This window comes from Loxodonta africana, chromosome 8, assembly GCF_030014295.1.
Source record: "Loxodonta africana isolate mLoxAfr1 chromosome 8, mLoxAfr1.hap2, whole genome shotgun sequence".
Classification (NCBI taxonomy): Eukaryota; Metazoa; Chordata; class Mammalia; order Proboscidea; family Elephantidae; genus Loxodonta; species Loxodonta africana.
The window spans coordinates 2,803,524-2,823,261 of record NC_087349.1 but is presented as its reverse complement, the minus strand read 5'-3'; the positions used below and the strand labels follow the sequence as shown (position 1 = coordinate 2,823,261).

The 19,738-nt window shown below is 43.0% G+C and overlaps 1 protein-coding gene and 1 non-coding gene across 2 annotated transcripts in view; both read left to right on the top strand.

The window, feature by feature from the left end:
• CNTNAP2 (contactin associated protein 2) overlaps positions 1-19,738 on the top strand; it is a 1,506,181-nt gene that overhangs the window by 11,681 nt on the left and 1,474,762 nt on the right. The window lies entirely within an intron of this gene.
• LOC111747831 (U6 spliceosomal RNA) lies at positions 16,639-16,745 on the top strand. Its single transcript, XR_002783778.1, has one exon. It is a non-coding gene; the product is annotated as a U6 spliceosomal RNA (small nuclear RNA).

The following is a 19,738-nucleotide window of genomic DNA, read 5'->3' as shown; positions in this document are numbered from 1 at the left end:
AGGATGGCGAGACTACGTCTCACATACTTTGGACATGTCATCAGGAGGGACCAGTCCCTGGAAAAGGATATCATGCTTAGTAAAGTAGAGAACCAACGAAAAAGAAGAAGCCTCTCAACAAAATGGATTGACGCAGTGGCTGCAGCAGTGGGCTCGAACATAACAACGGTTATGAGGATGGCGCAGGACCGGGCAGTGTTTTGTTTTGTGGTACGTGGGGTCACTATGAGTTGTAACCAGCTCTATAGCACCTAACAACAGCATGAGAGAAGAAGGCAGTGTAGCCTGAAACCAGCCTGTCCTCTTCCCCTAGGTTGGGTTCCAGCCTCAAGATGTGGAAGGAAACAACCAGGTGGCCCAGTTTTAAGAGATTTATTAAATTTACTGGAATGGCATGATTCCAGCTAAAACGCTGCCTTACCTGCATGAGTTGGCCAGTGATTTCTATGCAGGAGCCTAGGGCAGGCTTTGATGACCTCAGCCTAGCATTCTGTGGGTCAGAGTGAGGAGACGTGTGGGTGGGTAGCCAGAGATACTAACGGGGACCCTCTGGGGAGGAGGGGCCAGAGCAGGGAGGTTATGTGGCCCAGTGGGTAAAGGAGACAGAAAGAACACTGGCATTCCGTGACCATTTCACGTTAATATATTGTGCAATCTTTGGAACTTTTCTTCCTATTGCTATCACGTATTTGGGAAAATTCCGTTTTCCTCAGCAGCTTATGAATAACGCGGCGACGATTAGCTAAGGAGGGATGAAGACGTAAGATGTGCTCGTGAAGTGTAGAACCTGTGGATCCGATTCTGGAGTGTCAGCAGTTTAGATTCACAGAGATTTCTCAGGGGGACTAAAATCTAAAGCCCTGTGATTCTCTCTGTGCAACGGATTAATGCAGATTAAGGGTTCCTGTGTTCATAATGCGTGTGGATCCCCTCATATGCATGCGAAAGCTGGATAATAAATAAAGAAGATCAAAGAGGAATTGATGCCTTTGAATTATGTTGTTGGCAAAGAGTGTTGACTACACCATGGACTGCCAAAAGAATGAACAAATCGTCTTGGAAGAAGTACAGCCAGAATGCTCCCTAGAAGCAAGGATGACAAGATTTCATTGCATATTCTTTGGACATGTAAGCAGGAGGGACAAGTCCGTGGAGAAGGACATCATGCTCTGTAAAGTAGAGGGTCAGTAAAAAGAGGAAGACCCTCAAAGAGATGGACTGACACAGTGGCTGCAACAATATGGTCAAACATAGCAATGATTGTGAGAATAGCACAAGACCAGGCAGTGTTTCATTCTGCTGTACATAAGGCCGCTATGAGTCGGAACCGACTGGATGGCACCTAACAATGACAACAACATGGATGGCTGGTATAGAAATAAGGGACTGATTTCTTCAGAAGCTCTGGAATGTTCTGTGCCAGTGCCCACATTCAATAGTGGGGATAGGGAAGACAGAGCAGGGAAGTGAAGTTCCTACTGCTTGCAGAGTGGGGACAGTGCCATTATCCTTGTTTCAGCCACCTCAATTAGACCTTCATTATTCTCCACACGCATGCAACTCGGAGTTATTCAGGCTGGGAGAGAACATTAGCTATCTTTCTTTTCCTTCTTTATTGCTAAAAAATCCTGTATCTAAAAAGAGAAAAAAGAAAATTTCCACTGCCTGTAAACTAAAGTCTTATATTTCAGGCAAATTACCTCCAACAAAACAAAGCTAACCTATTCCATTCGGCTACATCGTGTCAACAATTAGGATGTCCGTGCTGGGTAGGACCCATTTTCTTAGAGGGTAAAGGGAATAAGATACCGACGTTGAGCCAGTCAGCCATAAGTCTTTCAAATCATTCCGATGTACAGGGTTGCAGGGCAAGACGTGGGAAGGCCTAACTAGCAAAGATAAGGATCAAAATGAGACTTTGCATGTTGCTCAGTTCAGGGAGTAAAGGAGGCCCAGACGGAGTCCTGGCGGTGGAATGGTTAAGGCACGCAGTTGTTAACTAAAAAGTTGGTGATTGAAACTCACCAGCCTCTCCAAGGGAGAGAAGACCTGGGATCTGCTCCCGTGAAGAGTACAGCCCAGGAAACCCTATGGGGCAGTGCTGCTCTGTCGCACGGGCCCGCTGTGATTCAGAATTGACTTGGTGGTGCACAATAAGGGGCCCAGTCATTCAGTGGGCTGAGCGCACACCACCACCAAAGGTTCGTTTGCATATGGGGCTTGAGCACCCGGAACATAAAAAAACATAGTCGGGGGCATATTAAGGAGAGGCACTATTTCCCTGAAGCGCATTTGAGGAGGCTTAAGGGGCGTCTGAGCCTTGATTAGTTATTGGGAAGAGTTGTTAAACCAATGCCCCCATTAGTTCTTTAAGGGATCCAAGTCTTCATGTCCTGTGGGAGCAAACCAAATCTTTTCTCTCTTCTTTCTTTCTTTCCTTCCTTTTCCCCTTCATTTCTTCCTTTCTTCTGTCCTTCCTCATATCCTCCCTCTCACAACTATTTATTAAACACTCATTTGTTTTAGTCCAGGAGCCCTGGTTAAGCATTCAGCTGTTAACCCAAAGGTCAGTGATTTGAACTCACTGGCTGCTCCATGGGAGAAAGACGTGGCAGTCTGCTTCTGTAAAGATTAACAGCTTTGCAAACCATCTGAGGCAGTTCTACTCTGTCCTATAGGGTTATTATGAGTTGAAATCAACTTGACAGCTAAGGGTTTTGTTGTTGCTGTTGTTGTTCATTCGTTTGTTTTAATCTTATATAAAACAATAAGCTCCCCTTAAAGGGCTCCCATGCTAGGGGCAAAGGGGAGAATGAGCTTAAGATGATTGTACCCCCATGGGGTAGTGACACAATATAAAAATGATATTTTGGCATCAAAGAGAACAGGTGAACTGATTTGCTGAGGAGAGTTCAGGCAAGACTTCCCGGAGGAGGTTAAGTGGTTACTAGGACTTATTCATTTAGGAGAACACCATTCACAGGGTTTAGTGGTCAAAGGCATCAAGGTCACAAACGGTATTTGTTAAAGGAGAATTAGCTACTAGTTTGGTTTTGCTAAAGCTTAAAGTGAAAGTTAAGATGTAGTAGAAAATATGGGTAGAAAACATGGAATGGTAGGAGTCAGATAACGGAAACTTGATTTGAGCAAGACAAACCCCTGATCTCTACCCATCCCCAAGTTATGACACGCATTGCCTGGAGCCCTTCCCATCTCAGTAAGCGGCAAATTGACCTTCTGGTGCGCCACAGAGCTCGGTGTCATCATTGCTTCTCTGTTTCACTTACCCCCCTGTATGGCAACCATGCCAGCTCTTCCTTCGAAGCAGGTCCGGCAGCTGATGGCTCCTCACAGCCAACACCCTAGACCATCCCAGCTCTTTCCTTATCTGGATTACGCAGTAGCTGTTTTCTTCTGTTCTGCTGTCTCATCTGCTCTCTGCTCCTAACGCTGCCCCCTACGGTTTCCAACACAGCAGCCCAGGTGATCATCTCAAAAATCAGGGAAAAGAATTCCATTCCTCTGCTTGAAACGCCCTGATGTCCTTCCAGCTCCCACAGAGTAAAAACCAAAGTCCTTCCAATGACCTAGAAGGCCTCCTTGTTGTCTGTCCACCCCACCCCTGTTGGACCTTATATCCTAGCCCCCGTCTCACCTCTCCAGCCATTCAGACCTCCTCCACATTTCTGGTGCACACCGCTCCTAAGATTCTGCCTGCATTAGAGCACAGGTACTTCCTGCAAGCTTCCATTCAAAGGACACCACCTAAGAGAAACAATACCTGACCATCCACATAAAATTTCCCATCCTTCACTGACTCTCCCAAGGACACTTGTCCTTATTTTTCTCTCTGTGTGCTTTTTAGTTGCCATGATTTATTATATGTTTATGTTTTTATCACTTGCCTCCTCCAAATAGAAGGAAAGCTTATTAAGGACAGGAGTTTTTAGCTTAGTTCACAAATGTTTAGTAGACATGCCTGAGGACACGGTTATTGCTGAAGGTTGTCAGCTTCATGATGGATAGAGACAATGATCTGGAAAAGTGTGTGGTAGTTCCCAGAAGTGCTTATTCACACAAGACTAGAAAAGAAAAGGTAGAGCTGGGTTGGACTTCTGCTGAGTGTCTGTCACACCAGGTCAAGGATGTTAGGAATTCAAGGATGTTCAGATGATCTTCCTTCATATAACGTATAGGTAGGGAACCTAGGGAGGCCCCCAGAGGCCTAACTGAGAGAAGACAGAAATATCAATGACAAGAACATCTCTAAGGAACCAAAGATCGTATAGAGTGGAGCCACAGGCATGGAAGACCTGGGTCTGCGTGTGGCCATGGAGGCTGACCCTCGTATACAAGGAGGATATTGAAGATGAAGAAATCAAATAGCCATGTGGCTATGATTTTACATAGGTTATCTATGTGGACAGAATAAAGGCAGGTCTTGGGTTCAATAGGAAACTGAAGTCAGGTTCCAGTGTCTTCAAGAAGTGGCAGAAATTTCTGTGTATTAATTTCCTAGGGGAAAAAAAATTATTTTATTCTTTTCCTGTACAAAATAGCATAAAGTAGGTGGCTTTAAACAAAACCGATAAATTGCCTCACAGTTCTGGAGGCGGTTAGCCAGAATTCAGTGTGTCAGTAAGGCTGTGCTCTCCATGAAGGCACTAGGAGAAGCTCTTTTCTGACCTCTCTCAGCTTCTGGTATTCCTCACATTGTATCTCCATCCTTCACATGGCCATTGTCTCCCTGTGTCTGTTCTCTGCTTTTATAAGGTTATCGCTCATATGGGATTAAGACCCACCCTATTCTGGTTTGAACTCGTGTTAACTAATCACATCTGCAAAGATCCTGTATCCAAAGAAGGTCACCTTTGAAGTACAGGAATTCAGACTTCAGCATATATTTTCGAAGGGTGTAGTTCAGTCCCTAACAAGGTACACTTAGCCAAAACTTTTGCATTGAGCTCTGTAGACCCCTGCTGCCACTGCTGTTGGGAGTCAGAAGCCGGGCTTCTTGGCTTTGGTTAGTTGTTGGCATGCCCCTCTGATGGAGCCAAACTGACCCACGGTATTAGCAAGAATGGTGAAGAGTTCTCGGAGCCAAGATGGCGGACTAGGCAGACGCTACCTCGGATCCCTCTTACAACAAAGACACGGAAAAACAAGTGAATCGATCACATACATAACAATCTACGAACCCTGAACAACAAACACAGATTTAGAGACGGAGAACGAACTAATACGGGGAAACAGCGATTGTTTCCAGAGCCTGGAGCCAGCGTACCAGTCAGGTACGGCACAAGCACAGACAGCTGCTCCACCCCCCTGAACTAACCCCGGGAGGGGGACCAGCCGGTTCCATGGGTGGTGTGGGACGCAGCCAGTAGGAGAAGTCCCCGGGAGGCAGTGACTGGTCTTGGAGCAGGAAGAGCAGCGTCCCAGCCGGAGAACCGTCCCGCCGGGATTTGGACTGGACGCAGGTACGGCATAAACACGGAGAGCTGCTCCACCCCCCTGAACTAACCCTGGGAAGGGGCCCAGCCGGGTCGCGCGGGCAGCGTGGAACGCAGCCGGTAGGAGAAGTCCCCGGGAGGCAGCGACTGGTATTGGAGCAGGGAGAACAGCGTCCCAGCTGGGGCACTCGGTCACGGCACAAGCACGGGGAGCTGCTCCACCCATCTGAACTAACCCCAGGAGGCGGCCCAACTGGTTCGCAGAGGCGGCACGGCCACGCGGCTGGAGGGACGAGAAGTCCCCAGGAGGCAGCGACTGATTTTGGAGTCGAGAGTGCACCGTCCCAGTAGGGGAGCCTTGACGCTGGGCGTGGGGCTGGAAGCGGAGGATCTGACCGTGACTCCAGCAGGCCAGACCCCCCGGGGGCAATCTCCACACAGCCAGCACACATAGGCGACGCGCCCGCGGGAATCTCAGATATAATAGTCATTCCAAGCAAGACAAGCAACTCTGGCTATATTCTGAGGTGCTACTCTCCTATCTCTCTGTTCCCTCCCCCACCCTCCCCAGGCGGCTTCATTAACATCCGAATAGCCTGAGCCATAGGGAGAACTCTGAGAGGGATCTGACTGCATTTTTTTTTTAGTGGATTTTCTGGAAAAACTAGTTTCCCAGTGATGGCTCGGAGACAACAATCCATATCAAACCACTTAAAGAAGCAGACCATGACAGCTTCTCCAACCCCCCAAACAAAAGAATCAAAATCTTTCCCAAATGAAGATACAATCCTGGAATTATCAGATACAGAATATAAAAAACTAATTTACAGAATGCTTAAAGATATCACAAATGAAATTAGGATAACTGCAGAAAAAGCCAAGGAACACACCGATAAAACTGTTGAAGAACTCAAAAAGATTATTCAAGAACATAGTGGAAACTCATAAGTTGCAAGAATCCATAGAGAGACAGCATGTAGAAATCCAAAAGATTAACAATAAAATTACAGAATTAGGCAACGCAATAGGAAGTCAGAGGAGCAGACTCGGGCAATTAGAATGCAGACTGGGACATCTGGAGGACCAGGGAATCAACACCAACATAGCTGAAAAAAATCAGAGAAAAGAATTTAAAAAAATGAAGAAACCCTAAGAATTATGTGGGACTCTATCAAGAAGGATAACCTGCGGGTGATTGGAGTCCCAGAACAGGGAGGGGAGACAGAAAACACAGAGAAAATAGTTGAAGAACTCCTGACACAAAACTTCCCTGACATCATGAAAAACGAAAGGATATCTATCCAAGATGCTCATTGAACCCCATTTAAGATTGATCCAAAAAGAAAAACACCAAGACATATTGTCATCAAACTCACCAAAACCAAAGATAAACAGAAAATTTTAAAAGCAGCCAGGGATAAAAGAAAGGTTTCCTTCAAGGGAGAATCAATAAGAATAAGTTCAGACTCCTCAGCAGAAACCATGCAGGCAAGAAGGGAATGGGACGACATATACAGAACACTGAAGGAGAAAAACTGCCAGCCAAGGATCATATATCCAGCAAAACTCTCTCTGAAATATGAAGGTGAAATTAAGATATTTACAGACAAACACAAGTTTAGAGAATTTACAAAAACCAAACCAAAGCTACAAGAAATACTAAAGGATATTGTTTGGTCAGAGAACCAATAATATCAGATATCAGCACAACACAAGGTCACAAAACAGAACGTCCTGATATCAACTCAAATAGGGAAATCACAAAAACAAACAAATTAAGATTAATTTAAAAAAAATACACATAACAGGGAATCATGGAAGTCAATAGGTAAAAGATCACAATAATCGAAAAGAGGGACTAAATACAGGAGGCATTGAACTGCCATATGGAGAGTGATACAAGGCGATATAGAACAATAGAAGTCAGGTTTTTACTTAGAAAAATAGGGGTAAATAATAAGGTAACCACAAAAAGGTATAACAACTCTATAACTCAAGATAAAAGCCAAGAAAAACGTAACGACTCAACTAACATAAAATCAAACACTATGAAAATGAGGATCTCACAATTTACTAAGAAAAACGCCTCAGCACAAAAAAGTATGTGGAAAAATGAAATTGTCAACAACACACATAAAAAGGCATCAAAATGACAGCACTAAAAACTTATTTATCTATAATTACCCTGAATGTAAATGGACTAAATGCACCAATAAAGAGACAGAGAGTCACAGACTGGATAAAGAAACACGATCCATCTATATGCTGCCTACAAGAGACACACGTTAGACTTAGAGACACAAACAAACTAAAACTCAAAGGATGGAAAAAAGTATATCAAGCAAACAATAAGCAAAAAAGAAGAGGAGTAGCAATATTAATTTCTGACAAAATAGACTTTAGACTTAAATCCACCACAAAGGATAAAGAAGGACACTATATAATGATAAAAGGGACAATTGATCAGGAAGACATAACCATATTAAATATATATGCACCCAGTGACAGGGCTGCAAGATACATAAATCAAATTTTAACAGAATTGAAAAGTGAGATAGATACCTCCACAATTATAGTAGGAGACTTCAACACACCACTTTCGGAGAAGGACAGGACATCCAGTAAGAAGCTCAATAGAGACACGGAAGATCTAATTACAACAATTAACCAACTTGACCTCATTGACTTATACAGAACTCTCCACCCACCTGCTGCAAAATATACTTTTTTTTCTAGCACACATGGAACATTCTCTAGAATAGACCACATATTAGGTCATAAAACAAACCTTTGCAGAGTCCAAAACATCGAAATATTACAAAGCATCTTCTCAGACCACAAGGCAATAAAACTAGAGATCAATAACAGAAAAACTAGGGAAAAGAAATCAAATACTTGGAAAATGAACAACACCCTCCTGAAAAAAGACTGGGTTATAGAAGACATCAAGGAGGGAATAAGGAAATTCATAGAATGCAACGAGAATGAAAATACTTCCTATCAAAACCTCTGGGACACAGCAAAAGCAGTGCTCAGAGGCCAATTTATATCGATAAATGCACACATACAAAAAGAAGAAAGAGCCAAAATCAGAGAACTGTCCCGACAACTTGAACAAATAGAAAGTGAGCAACGAAAGAATCCATCAGGCTCCAGAAGAAAACAAATAATAAAAATTAGAGCTGAACTAAATGAATTAGAGAACAGAAAATCAATTGAAAGAATTAACAAAGCCAAAAGCTGGTTCTTTGAAAAAATTAACAAAATTGATAAACCATTGGCTAGACTGACTAAAGAAAAACAGGAAAGGAAACAAATAACCCAAATAAGAAACAAGAAGGACCACATCACAACAGAACCAAATGAAATTAAAAGAATCATTTCAGATTATTATGAAAAATTGTACTCTAACAAATTTGAAAACCTAGGGGAAACGGATGAATTCTTGGAAAAACACTACCTACCTAAACTAACACATTCAGAAGTAGAACAACTAAATAGACCCATAACAAAAAAAGAGATTGAAACGGTAATCCAAAAACTCCCAACAAAAAAAAGCCCTGGCCCGGACGGCTTCACTGCAGAGTTCTACCAAACTTTCAGAGAAGAGTTAACACCACTACTTCTGAAGGTATTCTAAAGCATAGAAAATGACGGAATACTACCCAACTCATTCTATGAAGCCACCATCTCCCTGATACCAAAACCAGGTAAAGACATTACAAAAAAAGAAAATTATAGACCTATATCCCTCATGAACATAGATGCAAAAATCCTCAACAAAATTCTAGCCAATAGGATCCAACAACACATCAAAAAAATAATTCACCCTGATCAAGTGGGATTTATACCAGGTATGCAAGGCTGGTTTAATATCAGAAAAACCATTAATGTAATCCATCACATAAATAAAACAAAACACAAAAACCACATGATCTTATCAATTGATGCAGAAAAGGCATTTGACAAAGTCCAACACCCATTTATGATAAAAACTCTTACCAAAATAGGAATGGAAGGAAAATTCCTCAACATAATAAAGGGCATCTATGCAAAGCCAACAGCCAACATCAGTCTAAATGGAGAGAACCTGAAAGCATTTCCCTTGAGAACGGGAACCAGACGAGGATGCCCTTTATCACCGCTCTTATTCAACATCGTGCTGGAAGTCCTAGCCAGGGCAATTAGGCTAGACAAAGAAATAAAAGGTATCCGGATTGGCAAGGAAGAAGTAAAGTTATCACTATTTGCAGATGACATGATTATATACACAGAAAACCCTAAGGAATCCTCCAGAAAACTACTGAAACTAATAGAAGAGTTTGGCAGAGTCTCAGGTTATAAAATAAACATACAAAAATCACTTGGATTCCTCTACATCAACAAAAAGTACACGGAAGAGGAAATCACCAAATCAATACCATTCACTGTAGCCCCCAAGAAGATAGGATACTTACTTAGGAATAAATCTTACCAAGGATGTAAAAGACGTATACAAAGAAAACTACAAAGCTCTACTACAAGAAATTCAAAAGGACATACTTAAGTGGAAAAACATACCCTGCTCATGGATAGGAAGACTTAACATAGTAAAAATGTCTATTCTACCAAAAGCCATCTATACATTTAACGCACTTCCGATCCAAATTCTAATGTCATATTTTAAGGGGATAGAGAAACAAATCACCAATTTCATATGGAAGGGAAAGAAGCCCCGGATAAGCAAAGCACTACTGAAAAAGAAGAAGAAAGTGGGAGGCCTCACTTTACCTGACTTCAGAACCTATTATACAGCCACAGTAGTCAAAACAGCCTGGTACTGGTACAACAACAGGCACATAGACCAATGGAACAGAATTGAGAACCCAGACATAGATCCATCCACGTATGAGCAGTTGATATTTGACAAAGGACCAGTGTCAATTAATTGGGGAAAAGATAGCCTTTTTAACAAATGGTGCTGGCATAACTGGATATCCATTTGCAAAAAAATGAAACAGGACCCATACCTCACACCATGCACAAAAACTAACTCCAAGTGGATCAAAGACCTAAATATAAAGACTAAAACGATAAAGATCATGGAAGAAAAAATTGGGACAACCCTAGGAGCCCTAATACAAGGTATAAACAGAATACAAAACATTACCAAAAATGATGAAGAGAAACCGGATAACTGGGAGCTCCTAAAAATCAAACACCTATGTTCATCTAAAGACTTCACCAAAAGAGTAAAAAGACCACCTACAGATTGGGAAAGAATTTTCAGCTATGACATCTCCGACCAGCGCCTGATCTCTAAAATCTACATGATTCTGTCAAAACTCAACCACAAAAAGACAAACAACCCAATCAAGAAGTGGGCAAAGGATATGAACACACATTTCACTAAAGAAGATATTCAGGCAGCCAACAGATACATGAGAAAATGCTCTCGATCATTAGCCATTAAAGAAATGCAAATTAAAACTACGATGAGATTTTATCTCACACCAGCAAGGCTGGCATTAATCCAAAAAACACAAAATAATAAATGTTGGAGAGGCTGCGGAGAGATTGGAACTCTCATACACTGCTGGTGGGAATGTAAAATGGTACAACCACTTTGGAAATCTATCTGGCGTTATCTTAAACAGTTAGAAATAGAACTACCATAAAAAAAAAAAAAAATACAACCCAGAAATCCCACTCCTGGGAACATACCCTAGAGATACAAGAGCCTTCATACAAACAGATATATGCACACCCATGTTTATTGCAGCTCTGTTTACAATAGCAAAAAGTTGGAAGCAACCAAGGTGTCCATCAACAGATGAATGGGTAAATAAATTGTTGTATATTCACACAATGGAATACTACGCATCGATAAAGAACAGAGACGAATCTCTGAAACATTTCATAACATGGAGGAACCTGGAAGGCATTATGCTGAGTGAAATGAGTCAGAGGCAAAAGGACAAATATTGTATAAGACCACTATTATAAAATCTTGAGAAATAGTAAACCTGAGAAGAACACATACTTTTGTGGTTATGGGGGGGGAGGGAGGGAGGGTGGGAGAGGGTTTTTTATTGATTAATCAGTAGATAAGAACTGCTTTAGGTGAAGGGAAAGACAACACTCAATACATGGAAGGTCAGCTCAATTGGACTGGACCAAAAGCAAAGAAGTTTCCGGGATAAAATGAATGCTTCAAAGGTCAGCAGAGCAAGGGCGGGGGTCTGGGGAAGATGGTTTGCGGGGACTTCTAAGTCAATTGGCAAAATAATTCTATTATGAAAACACTCTGCATCCCACTTTGAAATGTGGCATCTGGGGTCTTAAATGCTAACAAGCGGCCATCTAAGATGCATCAATTGGTCTCAACCCACCTGGAGCAAAGGAAAATGAAGAACACCAAGGCCACATGACAACTAAGAGCCCACGAGACAGAAAGGGCCACATGAACCAGAGACCTACATCATCCTGAGACCAGAAGAACTAGTTGGTGCCCGGCCACAATCGATGACTGCCCTGACAGGGAGCACAGCAGAGGACCCCTGAGGGAGCAGGAGATCAGTGGGATGCAGACCCCAAATTCTCATAAAAAGACCAAACTTAATGGTCTGACTGAGACTGGAGGAATCCCGGCGGCCATGCTCCCCAGACCTTCTGTTGGCACAGGACAGGAACCATCCCCGAAGACAACTCATCAGACATGAAAGAGACTGGTCAGCGGGTGGGAGAGAGACGCTGATGAAGAGTGAGCTAATTATATCAGGTGGACACTTGAGATTGTGTTGGCAACTCTTGTCTGGAGGGGGGATGGGAGGATAGAGAGAGAGGGAAGCCGGCAAAATTGTCAAGAAAGGAGAGACTGAAAGGGCTGACTCAAGAGGGGGAGAGCAAGTGGGGGTAGGGAGTGAGATGTATGTAAACTTATATGTGACAGACTGATTGGATTTGTAAACGTTCACTTGAAGCTTAATAAAAGTTATAAAAAAAAATAATAATAATAAGCTTCAGTTATCTAAAACGTACATACGCAAAAAACCTAATTTCTCAGTAATGTCAGATAACTTCTATTACATTCCGTATCAGTTGTTCAAGGCGTGATCAAGGCAGAGACTCATAATTTGTCTGCGGGCATTTTTTGCTATAAAATCTGCAAAGTACATTGCAAAGTACTTTGACAACATGTAGCAAGTATACATTGCAAAGTACTTTGACAATATGTATCAAGATCTATCCTAAAAGCCACTGTTGATCCTGTATGTTAAGAAATTAATTTTAAATATTAAAAAAAGCTTTGTGGATAATTCATTGCAGGACTGTGTACATTAAAAATAGAAAGAATCTAACACACACTAAAAAAAAAAAAAAAAAAGAACGGTGAAGAATGGACTAAATGCCTGAGGCTCAGGGCTTGTCTTAGTCATCTAGTGCCACTATGACAGAAATACCACAAGTGGATGGCTTTAACAAAGAGAAATTTATTCTCTCACAGTCTAGGAGGCTAGAAGTCCAAATTCAGGGTGCCAGCTCCAGGGAAAGGCTTTCTCTGTCTGTCGGCTCTGGAGGAAGGTCCTTGTCCTCAACCTTCCCCTGGACTAGGAGCTTCTCAGCACAGGACGCGTTCCTCTCCTGGTTCTTCATTCTTAGTGACATAAGGTCCCCCCCCACCCCCCGCCCTCCCCACCCCTGTCTCTCTGCTGCTTCTCTCTTTTATATCTCAAAAGAGATGGACTTAAGATACAACCTGATCTTGTAGAATGAGTCCTGCATCATTAACATAACTGCCTCTAATCCTGCCTCATTAAGGTCATAGAGATAGGATTTACAACACATAGGATAATCATATCAGATGGACAATTACACAGTACAGGGAATCATGGTCTAGCCAAGGTGACACACATTTTGGGGGGACACAATTCAGTCCATAACAGTGCTGTTTCGGGTGTTTAATCTTCCCAGAATGGACCTGGACTTCAGGTGCAGCCAAGCCCTGCTCTGTGCAGAGATCATGTTACATTCACATATCCGGACATTACATGTGCACTCATGTTTGGTATTACAGTAAAGAAAGTGTGTCTAAATCCCTGCAAATGCATGATTCTTACGAAGTTCGAGGGATTGGTGATTAGAAGGTGACAGGAAGACATTATTTAATAATTACAGGAGAATGCATTCCTTCGTAGGGATAATGCAGTTCATGAAAAATAAAAATCATTCAATTATTTCTCTGCTGAAAAGTGTCAGTATCATAAATAGCATGGTGTCAGTAGACACAGGTCACGATTTAGGTCTCCAGATGGAGATTAAAGTATTAATAGTCATGCGGTAGATACCTTGTTACAGAGGTGGAGACGGATGTGTCAGCAGGTTCACTGGTTTTTTCCCAAGGTGCCACAGCCGTGAGTACTGGGTTAAAAACGAGGTCAGCCCCACTTTGTGTTTTTCCTCCATGGGACACTACCTGCAACATGGAACACCCCAAAGCTGTCAAAATAAACTCTGATGGCATGATGTCCTGTATCAGTTATTCATCCAGAAAAAAATAATAATAAAGAAAAAAAAAAACTGTTCCAAACATCATTTCCACATGCATAAAGTAGGGAAAAAAAAGAAAAAATGTCTCTGGTCTTTGAAAATACCTGTTGTAAAGAATTAAATAGTGTGTGCTTTTGTTTGTTTCTGCTACACCAATTGTCGTGCCTTGTATATTCACCAAGCTATGCTCTAAAATGCAGACCATCCGAGTGTGCACACACAGAGCTGAATGTACTGCGGAGTAACCGAGCCTTCACCACCTGCCGCTGAGCCGACTCTAACTCGTGACGACCCTGTGTGTATCAGAGTAGAACTTTCCTCCACAGGGTTTTCAATCACTGGTTTTTCAGAAGTAGATCTCCAGGCTTTTCTTCTGAGGCACCTCTGGGTGGACTTGAACCTCCAGCCTTTTGGTTAGCCACTGAGTGCGCTAACCATTTGCACCCTCCAGGGACTCCATGACACGTAGTTAGCCCTGACTAAATTTGAATTAAGTAAACACAAAGCTGATAACAAAAGCCAAGTTGGCCTGTGCCTACAGGGAGAGCTGCTGATTCCAGGGATGGTGTCGCAGAAGCTGGGTCGTGATGGTTCCTAGAAATACAGATACATCTAATTTTAAAGATATATTCCTGAAATATTAAAAGAATTGTAAAAGTGGCAGTGAATTATTTAGACACAGCATCCCTGCAGGCACGACGCAGCGTTCCGTGGTGTGGGATGTCTGCTCTGAGGAAAGTCTCACAAAGCTTTGTGGGGGCTGTATGTTTTCAAATAAGGCAGGAATGCAATCGAAGGCGTCTGAGTCCCTTCATCTGGCTTCCCTGCCACCCGGCAGAGCTCCCTGTGATTACAAAGGTGCCTCATTTCTGGAATGATAAGTGGTGGGGATTTAATTCCTCCCAGCTAAGGTGTGAAAGCGGGTTTTCAATTTACAGATAAAAAGTCTGCCTCTGGATTCGAGCATTGCTCAGTTTTGCCTGAGGTGAGTCCGTTAGAAGTAGCGCCCACCGTCTGCCCGTGTCTTCAGTGCGAGCGTGTGCAGACTCAGAGAAATGACGCAGGAAGGGAGGGGTAAGAAGTAAGACACCCCCGCCATCTAGAAGAGATGTAGCTCTCCTGTGACTGTTACAGGAAGTAAAAACTTCCCCAAACCAAGCCTGTTGCTGTGGAGTCCATTCCGACTTGTAGTGACCTCATGTGACAGAGTAGAACTGCCCCATAAGTTTTTTTTTTTTTTTTCCTGCTGTATGGCTGTAATCTTTATGGGAGAAAATCGCCAAGTCTTTAAACAACCAAGTTCTAAATTTTTAGATGCTTTATTTGTAAGGAAATACCCTCTTCACCACTGGCCTCTCTGACCACATTTTTGCTTCATCACATTCAATTTGTAGGGGAAAATGTATTCTGTCTCCAGGATCCTGGATCAGTTCAAGTCTATGAATATTTATGGGGTTCTTTCAACTAGACAGAGGTTGGTGCCCAGAGGACAGGAAGATGAGTGAGATATAGCCCTTGGCTTGCAGGGACTTTTAACTAACAAAGAAGGAGAGGTAAATACATTTTTTCCCCTTTTTGAATGGCCAAATATAATAAGGCAAAAAATATAAAAATGCTATAATTATATGTTAAAACCCAAAAACCAATCCTGTTGCAGTCAAGTCGATTATGACTCATAGCGACCCTATATCAAATCCTTTGTTGTATGAGGTTAGATATAAGTAAACATAAAAATAATTACACACAAGAAACTTCACTTGACATTGATCTTTCATTAGGTACCCGGGAAAATAAGCCTTATGGAAGTTGTTATTGTTGTTAGTTGCTGCCCAGTCAGCCCCAACTCATGGTGACCCTGTGGACAGTGGGACAAATACTGCCCAGACCTGTGCCATCGCCATGAACTGTGGATTGGACTGTTACAGTGCATTAAGATTTTCATTGGCTGATTTTTGGAAGTACATAGTGAGACCTTTCTTCCTAGTCCCTCTTAGTCTGGAAGCTCTGCTGAAACCTGTCACCATCCAAGCAATATACAAGCCTCCGCTGACAGATGGGTGTGGCTGTGGGTGAGGTACATCGGCCAGGAATCGAACCCAGGTCTCCTGCATGAAAGGCGGGAATTCTACCAGGGAATTCTACCACTGAACCGCGAATGTCCCATGCTAAGCCTTATGGGAAGGTCTCTTAAACATTGCTTCTAACTAGACTAAATACATCATGTAGAAAGTGGTTTGATTAACAAGAAATGGAACCAACATTCATCTTGTCTCAAGTATCCATAAAGTAACCAAGTATTTCCTCTCCCACCCATCCTATAACCCACCCTCCATGGTACCCAACAGGGTCTCGAGGAGCTTCCTTTCAGATCCCGAGGCCCCATTGGCACCGTCTTCACCCTTTCCTCTCTGACTTAGAATTCTCTCTTGGGTCTTCCATCCTGTGAGTGTCGCCCCCTGCTGGAGCATATATCTTTGTTCCATAGAAAGCCTAGGACTCCAACAAGAGGTGAAAAGTGGTATCTTGGATAGTCATGGGCGAGAAGATGCAGCCTGTGGGTTGGGGAGAGGATCTCTTCTGGCCCCTCGCTGTAAAGTAAAGGAAGGGGTCCTGGTGCTTTGAGTCCCACAGGAGGGGACAAGAAAGATACTAGTCATTGCTCCCTTCAGCAGCATATATACTAAACTTGGAATGATACAGACAAGATTAGCATGGCCCCTGCACAAGGATGACATCTAAAGTCCTGAGGCATTCCATGTTTTTGTGTATTAATTGTTTAATGAGAAACCGATTTGCTCTATAAACCTTTACCTAAAGCATAATAAAAAAAAAAAAAGAAGAAGAAGATACAAGCCAGTTGTCAGCATCAGAGAGATCAAGAGACCCACGAGCACTCCCGTGAGCCCTCAAGCCTGACCCCTATGTCCTGGTACAGCATCCCCCAGTCAGAAACCCTCAGGTTAGAGGGGTCTGGAGAAACAGCCCTTGTAGACTTAAAGGGCATAATAATGCATCTGGTACAGAGGAGGGCTGTACAAAATTCACAGTTAAATCCCAAGAAGTAGAGGGTTGTTTATTAGAAATAAGTAGCAGAATGGGAGAAAGAACAAAGGAAGGGAGCCAAGGAGGGAAGGAAGGAAGAGGGGAGAGAGGGAGGGAGGGAGGGTAGAGAGAGAGCAAGAAGGAAGGAGGGAGGGAGGAAAGGAGGGAGGGAAGGAAAGAGGGAGGGTGGGAGGAAGACGGAGTTGCACGGTGAATCAGTCGCCCTGGCCACATGTAGCACTCTATACATCTATCCCAGCGATTAGTCCCTGGGTCAGGAGGGAAGCATATTATGACTGCAACAGCCCCCCACTCCCCCACCTGTAAAATAGATTTTCAAAACAAGCAGGGCTGCTCTCCCTGGAGAAAGAAGGCGGTCATGGAGGCAGACTCCTGGCATGGAAGCCATCAGGTTGTGTTTGCCACGTTGTATTAACCCGTTACTAACACAGACTAACCAAGCCGCAGTGTTTGCAGTGTTCGAAAAGGAGAATGATAAACAGCAGAAGTCAAGTTAAAAAAAAAAAAAAAGCATAGCTGGCCAGAGTAATTAAGGCTGCATGTTTTTGTATTTTCGGCTCTGATAAGTCGGGAATTCAGCCACAGTGGACACTAACGGGTCGACCTCCGTTAGTTGCCTGCCATCTTCAATTAGAGGCCTTCTCAGCGCCCTGCTGCTCCCTGTCTGTATGCAGGCTGTCAGGAGTTTGGGGCCATCAATAGAGTACTAATCATATACCCACACTAGCCATACCATGGGGTAGCCTGTGTGACTGCCGGGTGGGCAATAAGTAGGAAGTCTTCGTGGAATTTGGGTTCTGTCTTGCCCTGGCTGGTGGAGAGGTAACAGCCCCCGACTTGCTCTGGGTTTTCCCCTTCATCTGCCTATTTATCAGATTTTAAGAGCTACAGCTGCTAACCAAAAGGTCGACAGTTCGGATCCACTGCTGCTCCTTGAAAATCCTGTGGAGCAGTTCTACTCTGGCCTATAGGGTTGCTATGAGTTGGAATTGACTCAAAGGCAACAGCCTTTTTATGGAGCCACAGAGATGAACCACAGCCTGGGAGGGGACCTGGTTCTCACATTTTATCTTGCCTGAGTTGCAATTCTAGCCACTACAAATACGTCTCAACGTTAGTATCCCTTAAAATGGGCACTTCATCTGGCCCATGCAAAACAGGCAGCAGGGTGCAATGCTTGAGACTTAGATTCCAATCAGAGCCTGGGTTCACATTCCAGTTCCAGCCCATGCTGGGAGTGTGGCCCTGAGCAAGTGACTCCATCTCTTTGTGCTTCAGGGTTCCTCACTACTGTGGATGTCATGACAGTGCTCTCTGCATACACTTGTCTGAGCTTGAATTAGATAATATCGGAATAATGCTTGTACTTGGTAGATACCATAGAAGTGCTCACTGAATGAATACGTGGATGAATGAATGAATGAACTTCCTCAAGTTGTAAGCAGATGTCCAAAGTTTGTCAGACTTAGTCTCGCCATCCTTGCCTCAAAGGAGCATGCTGGCTGTACTTCTTCCAAGACGTATTTGTTCGTTCTTCTGGCAGTCCATGGCATATTCAATATTCTTCACCAACACCACAATTCAAAGGCGTCAGTTCTTCTTCTTCAGTCTTCCTTATTCATGTCCAGCTTTCGCATGCATATGAGACGACTGAAAATACCGTGGGTTGGATCAGGCTCACCTTAGTCTTCAAGGTGACATCTTTGCTTTTAACACTTTAAAGAGGTCTTTTACAGCAGATTTGCCCAATGCAATGCGTGTTTTGATTTCTTGACTGCTGCTTCCATGGATGTTGATTGAGGATGCAAGTAAAATGAAATCCTTGACCACTTCAATCTTTTCTCCTTTTATCATGATGTTGCTTATTGGTCCACTTGTGAGGAATTTTATTTTCTTTATGTTGAGGTGTAATCCATACTGAAGGTTGTGGTCTTTGATTTTCATCAGCAAGTGCTTCAAGACCTCTTCACTTTCAGCAAGCAAGGTTGTGTCATCTGCACAACACAGGTTGTTAACAAGTTTTCCTCCTGTCCTGTTTTTCTTCATGTAATCCAGCTTCTCAGATTATTTGCGTAGCATACAGATTGAATAAGTGTGATGAAAGAATACCACCCTGATGCACACCTTTCCTGACCTTAAACCACACAGTATCCCCTTGTTCCGTCTGAACAACTGCCTCTTGATCTATGTACAGGTTCCCCATGAGCACAGTTAAGTGTCCTGGAATTCTATTCTTCACAGTGTTATCCATAATTTGGTATGATCCACACAGTCGAATGCCTTTGCATAATCAATAAAACACAGGTAAACATCCTTCTGGTGCTCTCTGCTTTCAGCCAGGATCCATCTGACATCAGCAGTGATATCCCTGGTTCCGTGTCCTCTTCTGAATCCACCTTGAAGTTTTGGCAGTTCCCTGTCCATATAATTCTGTAGCTGCTTCTGAATGAGCTTTAGCAAAATTTTACTTTTCTGTGATATTATTAATGAAGTTGTGCGATAATTTCTGCATTCAGTTGGATCACCTTTCTTGAGAATAGGCACTAATATGGATCTCTTCCAGTCAGTTGGCCAGGTAGCTGTCTTCCAAATTTCTTGGCATGGACAAGTGAGCACTTCCAGCTCTGCATCTGTTTGCTCAAACATCTCAGTTGGTATTCTGTCAATTCCTGGAGCCAATAAGACAAACTGAC